This window comes from Gopherus evgoodei, chromosome 11 (genome assembly GCF_007399415.2).
Source record: "Gopherus evgoodei ecotype Sinaloan lineage chromosome 11, rGopEvg1_v1.p, whole genome shotgun sequence".
In the NCBI taxonomy this organism is placed as follows: Eukaryota; Metazoa; Chordata; order Testudines; family Testudinidae; genus Gopherus; species Gopherus evgoodei.
In genome coordinates, this window is record NC_044332.1 from 63,336,672 (window position 1) to 63,352,223 (window position 15,552).

At 38.7% G+C, this 15,552-nt stretch overlaps 1 long non-coding RNA gene across 1 annotated transcript in view; it reads left to right on the top strand.

The window, feature by feature from the left end:
- The first annotated feature begins 1,258 nt into the window (after positions 1–1,258).
- Positions 1,259–15,552, top strand: part of LOC115659907 — a 225,376-nt gene continuing 211,082 nt past the window's right edge. Inside the window, exon 1 of the long non-coding RNA XR_004002669.1 lies at positions 1,259–1,335. This is a non-coding gene — a long non-coding RNA (uncharacterized LOC115659907). The remainder of the gene's footprint in view (positions 1,336–15,552) is intronic.

Below are 15,552 nucleotides of genomic sequence, written 5' to 3' on the forward strand. Positions count from 1 at the left end.
CTCTTTAGTGGTTACAACTTCATAGGAGCTTTCCTAGGTTGCAGAACACTGGGTTTCTCATGCCCTGCGTTCAGTCAGACATAGCTTGGAAGTGTCTCAGTGCTTTTAAATCTGACTTGTTAATGTTTCTACATTAATTCTAAATATTGTATTTTACTGTGTGAATTCTTGTAGGTTTTTAATGTCTTCCCATTTTTCCATGGTGCTGTGAGCCCTTATATCTCTATATTAGAGAATTAGAAAATACACGCTGCACAATTAGATATGGGATGAACTTACTAATTTAAATAAAACTGCAAAGTCCATTTATTATGTACACACTTAACCTCTTAGATAACAAAACAAAAGAAAAGGAGAAAAATAAGCAAATATTAACACTAATGTAGCCTCAAACTTTTGTTTTTTACTATAGACTTGTATTCTATAGTATCTTACACACTAGGTACTGGAGTATTTCATACTAAAATTCAAATTAATAAGTCTTGTTTGACCATAAATATGCACAGAACTGCACAAACGACTCACAAAAGAACTTAAAAATGAGGAGACAGTCAGTTTCTAAACATCTAATCATAGCACCTCTTGAAATTTTAAATAAATTTGTTTCCAGACCAGATTTTTTTTTGCTTCCAGATTAATTAAGACCTTTAACAGAAAATTATTAATTACATCTTCACATTTATATAATAGAGTTCACTGTAGTTATGTAGGAGTCAATGGTATTCAAACGACATCTTTTGATGAAGTAATTGGGCTGCTTCTGGGGCCTGTTTCAGCTGCTATGGGCGTGCTTCAAATGCAAATTACTGCCAAATGGATTCTTTCTAAATTCCAGCCAATTAAAATACATTTAAAGTGCAGCTGGTGGAAAGCAAAAGACCTACAATTGTGCAAGAAACTTTAGGGCAATGAGATAAAATCCCCAAGTTTGGCTAACACGATTATTAAATAATGCATTTTTGTAGAAGTGGAGAAACCAAACAAAGAGCTCTCCTAGCTCCAGTCAGAAGCAAAGATGACACTTTTAGCACTACCTTAAAAGAGACAAAGAAGGGAGTGTGTTTGTTAGGGTGTCAGTTTTCTACTCCTGGCTCTTTAAACCATGTAAGTTTGGCAGCTTGCCCTATGTGGTGCTGCATACAAATATTGACAGAACACAGTGGTATTTGTTAAACCCATTCTTGAGAAGCCAATGATTAAAACTCTGAAGGAAGATCTGAGAACCTCAGACATTTTTTGTCCTCAATAATGTTATAACATTTACCAAATGAAAGAGAAAATACTGAGTTTGGTAAAATGAAAACATTGACCATCCATTTCTGCTTTGCCTTGTAGGTAAGGACAGATTTTTGTTTGTTTTAAATCTTATTATAAAAAAAAGATCTTACAGTTAGCACACTGAAAGGTGCTGTTAGCACTTTTGATTTAATCCTCTGATTTGGGAGGAAGCTGTGTGACAGCATGTGTAAATAGACAGAAGATGTTACCCAGTAACTATGTACCATCAGCATTAGTGTTACATACTGTATCTTTTTCTCAGTACTGTTTCAGTGTCCGATAGGTGCTTGAATCTTTACAGACATCTTTAATATACATTTATAGTTTAATGTCTGGTACTTTCCTGACAAGTTCCCAGCTGTATTTGGTCTAGTTGTGTCAATAGGGGGATTTCAGAATTTGCTGCATGTATGATACTTTTGAAAAGTTATTCTCTCTGCTATCTAATTGATTGTTGTCATTCTAGTATTCAAATACAAACAAAGGACTTCTAAAAATGTGTCGCCTGCTCTTTCTTTCAACTTTAAGTAGTTGTTTTATCTGAGACTATCGTTTTCATCTTTTCTGGTATTTTAAAAGAAACAGCTGAAGTTGCATTAATGAAAAGTGTATATTACACTATTTAAAATGTGTAAATCTTTATAAATCATATCTGATTTCATTTATTACATTCTGGTGCACTGTAAATATGAATGTCTGCAAGGACTTGAAGACAGTATTGCTTTATACCGGGGTTCTTGAACTGGGGGTCAGGACCCCTCAGGGGGTTGTGAGGTTATTATATGGGGGGTCGTGAGCTGTCAGCCTCCACCCCAAACCCCGCTTTGCCTCCAGCATTTATAATGGTGTTAAATATATAAACACGTGTTTTTAATTTGTAAGGAGGGGTTGCACTCAGAGACTTGTTATATGAAAGAGGTCACCGGTACAATAGTTTGAGAACCACTGGTTTATACTCATCATTTCATCTCAGCACTTTAAATTCCAGACTGATGATTGCTATTTCAACACATTATGGTCCGTACTCTTTGGCTTCACTTTTGCTAACTGTGAGCAAAGAATCTTGCACATTTCGTGGTATGGGATCATATTTCAGCAATAGGGATTTGTTAAATGTGCCTTGTTAATGTGCAAGTAGCACTGAGCATATGCCAAGCTGAGACTTTAAGAAAAGCTTCATGTGCCTACTGACAAAATAAATGCTGGTTAGTCTATAGAATAATCGTTTAAATGTATTTTGCAACAAACTTCAATGTATGAGTTCAGCTATCATATGAAAATGTCTGGTGAAGTAAAAAACTAGCAAATTCAAGAAATGTATATTAAAATTCCCTACATTAAGGGCCTTGATTTTGCAAGCTTTACTCATTAAACTGGTCTCATTGAAGTGGATGGAACTATTTATTTGGCTAGGTACAGCACATCATTAATAACTACTACAGAATTGGGGTTCAAAGACTAGGTGTAAATAATATTTACTTTGGGCTATGGTGAGATACAGAAATATATACATATAAAAAAACCCAGAAGGTCCCAAATCCTGCAAAGACTAGTGCACACGTTTATCTTTAGACAAGTCTTTGCAGGATTGAGTGAAAGTCTTTTTGAAGATAAAATGCAATTGAAAAGCCTTGAGAAAGATGGAAGGATAGGTGAGAAAATGGGTCAGCAACTCGTTTTAAAAAACAACAACCCACCATCCCTGATAGTACCAACATACCCAGATCTCTAATACCACAGCAAAAGCTACTTTCATATTGCCATCTTCCATATTTACCCGCCTTTCTAGAGTCCACTGAGATGCTAAATATGATTATGATTATTGTTAAAGGACAAATAGAAAAATCTACTTTTTAGGGGGTTATGAAGGATAGTAGGAAAAGGTGCCAAGAAGCTAGTACATGGATGTCTGAAAATTGGGTTAATTTCTCTGACACTTGGATTATCATTTTTCTCTTTACCAGGAGTCTCAGAAAAGACTTGTTTCAAACTGAGAATTTGTCCCAAACAAAGAGTTTGGTCCAGTTAATGTAAACCAAGAACTGAATTTAGCCCTTTCTATAAAAATGTTTTTCTGGACTTTTCTGTAAACTTCGCTTACACGCATGGAATGATTGGCGTCTCTGGCTTTCATTCTGTACACTATATCTGTTCCTTCAAGGGGAAAAAAGAAAAAGTTGGTTAGACAGTGTTGAGACAAACAGGCAAGAGAGATCTATTGCTACTTTTACATTCTCTGCTCTATCTTCGTAACATATTAACCATTGGCCCTGGTATTAGTATCAGAGATCAGAGCCCCATTGTACTATGTACTGTACAAATATAAAGTGCGAGCCAGCCCCTGCCCTGAAGAGCTTACAGTCTAATCTCATTCTGAACTCAGAGTTGTAAGTTTGAGGGGGATGCAGTTGTATCTTTGTGCACAACTAAGGAGCTGAAACCCTGCTTTACATGAAAAACACAGCTCATCCGTAACTACGGAGTCATGACTGACACCATGTTAATACACAAGACAGACACAGAGCAGGAGAAGAAGCAGAGGCTGGTAGATGCTAGTATTGATCCTGCACCTCAAACTTGGTCCGACTCCAATAGGAGTTTGGATGGTGGAATCAGCTCTTATATTTATAATAGCAGGCAGATATGATCTTACTCTTTTCTGGAGCTTATGCTCCCTCCCCTGTGCAGTAGTGTATGTATTACTCTGCTGCTGCTGCAGCCACTACTTCTTCATATCTTTGACAGACCAAACATGAAAGCCCTCAGGTGTGAACATATCCTCCTTTCCTTTATCAAAAGACTAGAGCTATGAAAAAACGGTCACGCTGCAGCAGGACAGATGCACTGCTTTTCATAATAATGAAAAGGAAAACATTATTCAGAATCAAGAGTTATTTTATTTTATCATCTGTTTAGTATTTCAGTGCTGACAATATTCTTGATGCTGTACAGCACACAGATAAACAAACCCTGCACCAAAGACCTTTATATAAAACAATGCACAATTGGTGTCATTTCCCCTTCTAATGGCTGGTCCATGTTAGAGGATAAGGGTGAAAGCATGACTCATCTGAAGTCAGTGGCAAAACACCCATTAACTTTGGTAAGGAACTGCTAGCAGTTAATAGAGTTGCTTTAGCACTAGTGAGCAAAGCATATGCTTTTAGTGTTGAATGTCCCAGGTTCAAAACCCTGTAGATGACTCATGCAGAAGGTCCATACACTTATTGGCTCAAAGCCAGAAACAAATAAACTGAGATGAAATGGGAGACCCAGAAGATGGTATATTAACTTGGAATAAATTTTGAGATTTTTTTTAATGGACTTTTGCTTACTTTCTTTAGTTGCTTAGGATTCTGTTATTTATCAGGAAATTTCAGAGCAGAAAAACTATTAGAGTAAAATTTCTCACCATAATTTTCCAGGTTTTGCTGTATTTTTTTTTCTAAAGCAAAGGTGTGAAAATCTGTGATCTTTGGTGAAAGATGGCAAAATTCTACTTTGTAACAAAAGCTTAATCCGGGAGAATTCGATACTTCTGGAAACTCAGAATTGAAACAAAGTGCAACTGCTGTATTGTACATTCTAGAGTGACAGATCGCTAGAAAAACTTATGGATGTGAATTTCACTTACAGCATGGCTAAGATATATCATCTCATAAAGATAGATTATGTGCATAGATCACCTTAGTTATACACCAGTACTAAGATATAATAGACACATTGATGTATCCAACATTTTTCTTGTAAGCTGAGCATTTTAGACTTGAGTACCTCTTGGTTTCATGGAGAAGAGACCCCTGACAATCCTGCTGAATTTACTGAATTTTTGTAGCGGCTTCAGATCCTCCCATATTTTTCCAGTTGTTCTATTAGGACACTGTGGCTAGTAGCACCTTGTAGATGTTACTGAATCACTGAAACTTAGGAACTCACTCAGTGTTTCCTCTAAAAGTCGGGGAGTTGAGGTGGGTCAGCTATAAGCCCACGAGACAGCAGGTTGGATGACTACCTAGCCTATGATATTTCTTCTAAGAATGACCTCACTGTGGTGGACAGTGCTGATTGGCCAAACCATAACTTCACTCAATCATGGCCCTTCTAAGTTTACTTCAGCCTTATGTATAATAATTAAAAATAGACAGTTTTTAAACACTACCCAGTAGAACAAAGAGATGAACCAAGAACTCCAAAGCTTAACATAGAGGTTGTGGTAGAAGTTATAAAGGTAAGGCACTCTCCATTTCAAATTCAGGGAACCAATGAGCGCATGGCCTGCTATGGAAATACAAACTATTTGAAATGCAGTTCTACTTCGAAAAATGGCTAGAAGAAATGTTACCTCCTTTGTCTATTCCTGTTCCCCATGTGGTATTGAGTCAGAAATTCAGACTCTAGTAGCACGTGTATTATCACTAAGGAACCAACATAACTGTGAGATAAAACTATGTCCTGTTCACACATAATCAATTATATTTCCCTGCATGCCAAAATGTGCCCTCATTTACACCTGTGCAATCTTACTGAGGACAGGAGTAGCAGAGCCTAGGTGTGAATGGCAGCATAATTTGACCTATAGAACCTTTACTACTGGTAGATCTGAGGAACAAGGAAAGAACCCAGCTTGCTTTTCATATCCAGAATGTTTTTTCCAGAAGTTCGGAAAAATATATTTTTACTTTTAAATGGAACAAATGGTGTATGGAATCACAGTGAGATACAAAGGGCTTGTCTACACAAGAAAATATTGTGGTTTAAATAATACAGGTGTACTGGAATTTCAGTATTTTCCAGTAGCAGTAACGGACACTGATATACAAGAGGGCCTTTCAATGAAAGGAATGTGAAATGCTTTGGCAATCAGTGCACATTACTGTGGTTTGCTAAATGATACTCATGCTTTAATGGAATTGCTGTTTTTACTATGTGTGCCCTGCCCACACTACCATTGTTATTTTCCTACTCAAAGCCAAAAAGCTTTTCCTTTCTCTGTGGTGGGAACCATGAAATAGGGATACAGAATCGTTTTAAAATTGCTACTTCCGCAGTAACCCACATGACCGTTGTGTTTGTCACTTTATCCCACACTAGATCTTGCAACTGGCCACATTACTGTGAGCTTTGCTTCCCTCAGGCTTTAGCCCCTAGCCCCAGTAGGCACCACCCCACAGGGCAGGTTGTGCTTGTCTTGCTCAGAGGGTCAGTAAGTTTGGCCACGTCTGATCTAAGTCACGGCTGTAGCTGCACTGCCCCAGAAGGAGCCCCAGCAAAGAACTGGTACCCCCTACCCCATGTTCTTAGTGGGGAAGTAATCTGCTACTGACCCTTACCAAATTATTTTCTTTCCATCCCCTTACCCATGACGACCTAGCTATGCTAGCCAGTTTGTTAATGGGGAAGAGGCAAAGAGTCATCTGTTTGTTGCTCATTACCTTCCCACCTCCATGGGAGGGAATGCCACCCCTGCTTTCCCCCCATATAGCTGTAGCTGAGATGTAGGAACATAATACAGGGAAATGTGTGTACATGGAGTCTTATCACTCTTCTAAGGCTGCATAAGGCCAGGCCACAAGCTGACCCATTGCAAACAGCAATACTTGGTTGTTGGAACAAGGAACGAAATGTGTTGTCGACACTGTGTGCTCTTCCAGTAACAATGCTCTTAACCTGTGTGACCACTTTATGTGATAGCAAAGTATAAGGAGCAGCAGCTGTTAGCCTTGAGCTGCATCTGCACATGGAGCTGAGGGTGTGATTCCCAGCTTGATGAGGTATGCTTGAGCTAGCGTGCTAGAATAGTAGTGTAGCCATAGTAGTATAGATAGTGGCAAGTGGCAGCATAGGCTAATTGCTCTGAGAACATACTCATAGGGCCTGGAAAGTGTTTAGGCCATAACACTGCTTGCCACTGCCTGTGCTGCTGTGACTATGCTACTATTTTATTAGCCTTTCAGCTCAAAGAGAGCTAATGTTATGTCTACTCAAGCTGGGAATCACATCACTAGCTCCAAGAATAGATGTAGCCTTGGTTTATACAGACTAGCTTTTAAGAGTTACTCACGTTACTGCTATGGTGAAATGTGCCAGCACTGTTTAGTCTCTTCTGTATTCTGCTAATTTTATCATTTGTATATAGAAAACAATGTACAATGGTTTTTAAATAAGGGTTAGGTTCTAGTTTTTGAATGTGTATCTACATCACAGGTATTTTAAAGTCCAATGCATGGGATTTCATGGTTTAAAAAAGCTTGTAGCAATATAGTTTTGTGTTGTAATCATACCTGATCTCACAATATAAATTGGGATTGGCGTGGCCTGTAATGGGAGGTTCCAAGGATTATTTAGGATGCCAAAAGTAATAGTATTTGTGATTCAGGGTGAGACACACTTCCCTGCAACTGAGTGTGGTATATGGGGTCATGTATATACAGCGGTGTATAAAGTGTGTGTTTTTAAAGTGCTTTGTGATTCTCTGGCAAGAAATGTGCAGTGCAGACATAAGGTATCACAATTAACAGTAACAATTGAGTGGATATTTTATTGGCTGTAGCTCTGAACCGTAGAACTATAAGAGAGCCGAAAGCAGCAAATCGCCCTGCACCCTACTAGGCCGCTCAGGAAAGCATGAGCAGGAACCATAGGTGAGTAATTTTGAAACTAAGTGTCTGTAAATGAGTTCTTTGTTTATTAAAAGGAGACAGAGGGGAAAAATCTGTAGGCTAGATCTGACATGTCATGGCTTTGTGTAACACAAGGACTGTGCATGGGTCTCATGTAGTAGAAAAGGATCTTGGTAGAAGTACCCATCATTACAGGTCTCCACTAGAAGTTCTTCAAGAACACACCAATCTGAGGGGCTATAATTTCCTTGCGGCCTCATTCTTCAACATACCATTTCCATCCGCCTATAGAGAATTGTGAACAAGAGGCAACCCTTTCCTCTGCCTCCTGAGAGTTTTACATAGTTGTACCCTGATTGAAGAAACAATTTCTTTATTGGTAAAACTGGGACCTACTGAAAGTGATGCTGGCCCTACCCTTCAGCCACACAACAGTCTGTTTAACATGACATTCCACTAATGATTGTACAAAGCAGCTTCCTTATGCACCAAATTAAAAAAAAATCACAGAACAAATGTGAGCCTCCCACAATATTTGCCATTTTTATACTTTTAATTTAGAGCTCACCTTACTCACTTTGGGTAATACTTTTGTCTTCAAATAGACTCACTGGGGCAGATCCGCAGGGGGTGTAAATTGTCATCACTGTATTAAAATCAGTGATTGAACTTCAGTGGAACAATGACAATTTTCATAATCTGAAAATCTGCCCCTCTGGTTTTAATGGGACTATCTGAGAAATAAGGTACTACTCAATTAATATTAGAGTGTCTGACTCAAGCCACAGAGATTGTTGTTCCTTTTTTTGTGGGGGGAGAGGGGGCATTCAGTAGGCCCTGTACAGACACAAAGGACCACATTCTGATACTCTCCCTCAATTAGTAACTCACTCCTTAAATAGTCCTGTTCATTCCAGGAGCACCACTACACCTGGTGGAAGGGAATTGGAATCTGATCCATAGTTATAGATAGTCCCTGTCCTAAAGAACTTACAGTTGAAATAGACAAAATGGGCAAAAGGTGCTCAGAAAAGGAGCATTTTTGCAATTACCAGATGGTGAACGGAAATGCGGACAATTGATTTGCACAGGGTGTCAAAGGGAAGCAGTGGCAGCGCCAGATACCAAACCCAGATTTTCTGAGCTCTAGTCCAATGTCTTAATAACCACAGAACAATCCTTCCTCTGGTTATGAAGGCTCTTAACTAATCTTTTCTATCAAGGTGATAGATGTTGTCCTGGATCTTTTTAAAAAGATGAGAGTGATCATGTCTTTTGACAGTTGGGCAGATTTTTTTCCTTTAGATAAGATTCATGGAAATTGCTCTGTAAAGACCTTTGCTTTCCAAAATAAGAATTTCAAGAAGGGAATGCTAGTTGCATGCTGGGTATAGTTGTATGCCTCTGATTAAACCGGTCAAGCCAAAAGTGGTGGACCATGAAACCCTTACAGAAGTTTAAATAATCAGGGCCGTTAATATGCACTGTCAAGCACTTCTTTAAAGAAAAAATGTTCATTCCGTCTGGCATTTGCATCTTATTTATAACTGATTTTGCATCGTGAAATTCCTACTTACACCACCCGGTAAGTGATTAAGTAATGCAAAAGGCCCTCTTTATTGGGATTAATTTAACCATTGAGAAGAGATTTATGCTTTCAGTTTTGGAGGAAAATTATCAGAACTTTCAGGACTGGGTGTGTTAATCCCATTGACTTCAGTGAGGCCAGGATTTCACCACAGATTCAAAACTAATGCCAATCTGAGCGGATACTTACTGAAGAAACAAAACACCCTATAGCACTTGGCTGAAGATCACCCTGTCAACAAAATGAGGTTTGAGAACCAAACTCTTGTGAGATCTATTGCTGAGAACGCATGGTTGTTGGACACTCCATGTACTACTATCACCTAATATCTTTTTGCAAAGCAAAGGTGCTAAGATATTATGGTGATGAGGCCAGAAAATTACCTGCATAGATCAATAGATAGTGCCATTTTGGTATCCTTTATTATGAAGAAAAGTGTATAAAGCCCAAACTCTTCTGTAAATATAGAGTTGTATAAACACAGAACCTACTGTTGTACTGCATCCAGTATAGAAAAATTGACAGAAAAATTATTAATAATATTACAACTGAATATTTGGATAAGGTTTAAAAATAAAGGCTACATCCTCAGTTGGTGTAACTTGCCATCACTCCATCGAAATGCATATGGAGCAGTGCTGATTTTTCATAACATTCTTTATTATAAAAAGTAAGCCTATATTGCAAAGAAATGAGCCACTCTTCTGGATTAGATGTGTAATTTTATGTGACTCTTTTAAGCAAGTCTTTTCACTGAAAAACATTGGAGGAATCTTCTGTGATAATATTTCTGACTGGATGTCCTGCCAGAGAATTATGTACGGCGTATATTAGAACCGCTTGACCTGTAAAATATAATGCTTTTGAAGCAATTATTTGTTTGGAATGATACAAACAGAGGTCTTGCAGGATTGGGTTCTTATGCATACAAGTAGTCCCAGTGAAGTGAATGGATCTACCCACATGAGGAAGGGTTTTCAGGGGTGGGCCCAAATCATCACTTTTCTGACCCATGTCACTATATGGTATCTTACTGACAATGTGACGTCAGTTTGTATTAGCTCATCACCTTCATAATGTGTTTTTTTTTTCCTGTTCCCCCTGAAGTTAATGGCAAAACTTCCTGGAACCCCACTTTTGATTCACTTAGATTAATGAGGAAAATGCTGTATTGACAAACCATGATAAACAAAATCCAGATTGTGGCATGAGGTTTTAGCTGCATAAATTCCATTGGTATTAGTAAGAGTTGAATATAAATTCTTGTTACTGAGTGAAGAGTATTTTTCTAAATATTTGGCATAGCTTCAGTGTCCCACTGAGCAGGTATATTCCCCAGAACTTCTACCAGTGTAGTCCAAAGCTGACCTTATTTAATAACATGGAAGATGAGAACCAATGGAGTCTCCTACAGGATCCAATAAAGAATATTCCATCTTTGTCCAAACATATTGGCTTTTTGGATCAGGGATTCTATACACTTTGTATTCTGCAAACCACTTCATTAGACAGATTCTCATAGATGATTCTCATCCTCCAATGCCCCAATACTTGTTATTTAAAAAAGACAGTTCTGTTGGCCACCAAGAAGGGCTCTTTGGACCACTGTTGGATGGCCACCAAGAAGGCTTTTTGGATAGTTGTTGGACTACAGTCTGGGAACTGCTGAGACAGAATATTACATATTTTGACTTGTCTTCACAAGCTGCTTTATGTGTTGTTTAGGTGCAGCCTTCAAATCCTTTCAAATGCTAACAATAAAGCTCAGTTGGATAGTTTGTGTGCCCTGCTTTAGAGAGACAACCGTTCAATAATTATTCAGAAAAAATATTTGAGATTTTTGAGACATTCTTTCATATATATTTTTAAATATAGCTACCAGTCATACAACTTGCCAGATAATAAACAAGGGAAAGTTTGTCTCCATAACCAAACTAACTAGAGTGGAAAAAGATGGAATTCTTTCAATAAGATAAATTCTATTCTTCTCAGATGTCATGAAAATTGATGTCACTTCTAATTCTTCTGCAAAAATCGCTACATTTTGCCGCCAGTCAATGCAATCCTTTTCTCCCTGACCAATCTATAAAAAGACATTGTGTACAAACTTCTATTTTCTGTGCCAGAAATGCATTCCTGGAATATAATGGAGGCCTTTTTGTTTTGTTTTTTGTTTAGAAATGTAGATAACACTTTCTTCATGAACTTTGATAGCATTTATTTTCTACTATAAACAATTAAACTGAGTTCTTTTGGCAATCCAAAGTGAAATCCCCCAGCAGTAAACTTCCCATTATTTATTTTGTAAATATTATGCTGAAAATAATCTTGCATGACAGCTTTACATGAGTAGCATAAAACTTCATATCTATGAATTCTAAGGGCTCTGTCTATAAAGTGAGGGAGACTTTTAATGGACTGAACAAGAAGAACCTTTTCTAGGTTCAGATGGTAACCCAACCTTTACAGGTGTGTACTATTCAGACTGTCTTGATTGCAGTGGTTTGGACCATAAGTTCTTCCTTGCTGATGAGATCAGCTTTACTGCTGTAGTGTCCAGGGAGTGTTTGCTTCTGTGGAGCTTACATCCAAGATTCTGGAAATCTCCAAGCAAAAAGCCATAACTCACTGAGATGGCTGTGAATGAACAGTGGTGAACACTGTGAGTGTTAAGCTTACCTGAGAAAATAAAAAGATTAGAAATGTTGGCATGTGAATGACAGCTCTGAGTCAGATAGACTCTACTCTTGCACAGCCATTCAACTTTCTGGCTAAACACACTCATTTTTGGTTTGTGTGTCTGCTCTGCTAATTGCCATTGATAGACCTATTTGCAGTCAGCTGTGCCACTCCTTGTTTGTTTAACGCAATGACTGGCTTGGTGAGTAATGCTCTATTCTCTTGTCTTCAACCATACCTACATGCAATCAGAGGCACCACAGGCAGATTGATCACAATGCAGTGCATCTCCTAAGCTGGTCATCTCTCTCCCTCTCTCTCTCTCTCAAGAAAAAGTGCATGGATGTGTCCTTGCTCAGCTGGATATTTTTTCTTTCCTTTTTTTTAATTTATTTTGTTCCCCTGGTGTCCTGCCTTTACTTCACGGCTGCGGATTGTACTATTCTTGTTACTGACAGCAAGTAATAAATGCTGAAGGTGATCAATGCAGTTCAAGCTGCATGGTTTATTTTTAATTATCTTCTCTACCATATAATGCAGATGTACGGCATTGTGTTAAAATCAATGTGGGGGTGGAGGAGGAAGAGAAAGAAGACACAATGTTCAGTTGCTCTGAAAATCAAACCACTTCTGTTTAGTTGCCTAAATATGGATATAGTAGCCTGACCTTTATGAGATTGGAAGAGCTTGGCTTCCTTAGTCTAGCGAAAAGGAGACAGAGAGGGGATATGATTGGTCTCTATAAATATATCCAGGGGTTAAACGCCTGGGACAGCGAAGAGCTATTTAACCTAAAGGACAATGTTGGCACAAGAACAAATGGATATAAACTGGCCATGAACAAATTTGGGCTGGAAATTAGAAGAAGGTTTCTAACAACTGGAAGGGTGACGTTCTGGAACAGCCTCACAATAGGAGTCATAGGCGGCAAATAACTTAATTGGTTTTAAGAGAGCTGGACAAATGTTATGAATGCAATTGTATGATAGGATTGTTTGGATGCTAGACGGCAGGCCTCAACAGCCCTGGGGCTCACTTCAGGTTTATATCCTATGTTTCTAAAGTGCATGCTTCAAGGTTTCAGCTGGCCACATGGCTGGAGATGGTACATTGTGAGGGTTGGCCAGTGCTCTTTGGTGGCAGAGAGTATTCTCTCTCTCTCTCTCTCAGGTGCTTGGCTGGCTGGTTCTTGCTCACGTGCTCAGGGTCTAATTGATTGCCAGGGGTCAGGAAGGAATTTTCCCCCAGGTAAGATTGGCAGTGACCTGAGTGGGTGGGGGGGACTTGCCTTCCTGTGCAGCATGTGGGTGCGAGTGACTTGCCAGGATCATCTGGGTATATCTCACTTAATTATTTCACGGCCACTGAGGGAGCCTCAAGCACTGGTGTATCTTGGCCGCTTCTATTCTCTGTCTGTGGTACATAATAGTCTAATGTCCGGTAGGCTGTAATACATTGTTTTCATTTTGGTTGTTGGGTTTAGTATATGGGCGCTGGGAGGGGTTGTTGGCCTGTGCTATATAGGAGATCAGACTAAGTTCAATTCTACATTTAAAATACTGCATCAGTGCTACGGCAGCACTTTAATAAAGACACTCTATGCCGACAGGCGAGAGCTCTCCCATTGGTGTAGTAAATCCAGCTCCTCGAGAGGTGGTAGCTATGTTGGCGAGAGAAGTACTGTTTACACAGGGGGTTAGGTCAGTGCATTTTTCACACCTCTGAGAGATGTAGTTAAACTGTTATAGGTCTGTAGTGTAGACAAGACCTAAATGATCCAGTGGTTCCTTTTGACCTTAAAGTTTATGACATTAAGTGATCGGCAAGCACCGAGAGCACAGAGAATTGCGCATATTAAGGTGATGATTTTAAAAGGTATTGTATACTTGCCAAGGATATCCAGTGTAAAAACAGGGGAAGAAGTTAAGAATAAGGAAAAAATTTTAAAGCCTCTTTTACTGATAAGAACCATGTGAGGCTTCAAGTATGATTTAAAATGTTGATTCAAGGATCTCAAGACTTGTAATTTCACTGCCATCCAACAACTGCTGTGTAATTAAAGTTCAAATAGACAAGAGTAAACCAATTAGTTTAATTCTTATTTTTCCAAATGCCTCATACAATCTTTAGCTAGAAGTACCCTGAGTATTATCACCTTTCTCTTACACTTACAGCACTTTTGGCTGGAAGCATGACTGATTTTGATATTACCGGAGGATGAAAGCATTATTTCAAGTGTTCTGAATGAAACTCTTGGTTTATCATCAAATGCAATTTATAGCAGCCTTTGCTTTTGCTTTATGTGCTTGGTTTATCATCAAATGCAATTTATAGCGGCCTTTGCTTTTGCTTTATGTGCTAGTTCTATAGCTCTGTAATATGGTCCCCCAAAGAACTTGCCTTTTCTCTTTTAGGTTCAAAGCTTGATTTAATTGAATTGAAGTTTTCCATTTACTTCAACAGGACATGTAGTCCTTAGAGTCTGATCCAAAGCCCATTGAAATCCATGGGAGTCTTTCCACTGACATCAGTAAGGCCCTTCAAGCAAAATTCTCTCCCTGTGCCCTGAAAGTACGTTACATTAGGCTGGGATTTTCAAACGTGCCTAAGGGAGTAAAACGTCCAGATCCCAATGAATTCCCATTTCAGTACATAACCCCTTTTAGAACCTAGCGGAAGCAAAACAGAGGGTAGATAATTCCAGTAAATGTCAGAATGTCAGACTGAGCCCTTGCTAGAAGTAGAAGATGTTCTATAATACTCCTATGAACATCTAATTCTTCTCACTTTACCACTCTCAGACTATTAGGAAATCAACAAGAAAGGTTATTGTCCACAGAGGAAATCACAACTGTACTAGCTAGGATCCCACTCTAATATCCTGAATGGAAAACATCACATACTGTAACTTCTCTTGACATTGAGGGGGAGAAGAATAACCTACAATACTTCTCACAGCATGGGAACAGGCATGAGTTTGTCCTGCTAAAATCAATGTAGCTTATTAGCACCCAGTGGTGGAAGAGCTTAGAAAAACAGGAAAGTGCATTGTTTTCATTCTGTGGTATTGTATGTAAGGAGATGTAACTTTTCATATTAAAAGAGGCAACTGTCTTCAGAGAAAAGAGGCACCAGAATAAAAATGGCTAAGAAATTAGTCAGCATATTTGAGGATTTAGATTCAGTTAGGGCACTGATCACAAGCTGATTGAAAGCAATGGAAGGATCTCCATTGATTTCATTTGGCTTTGGATCGGGTCCTTACTACCTGAGTTAAAAATACGTAGGCCCAAATCTTCAAAGGTATTTAGAAACCTAACTCCCATTGAAATCTTTGGGGATCCTAAGCCATAGCTCATTTCTTCCTCTAATCAATTTGTATTTAAG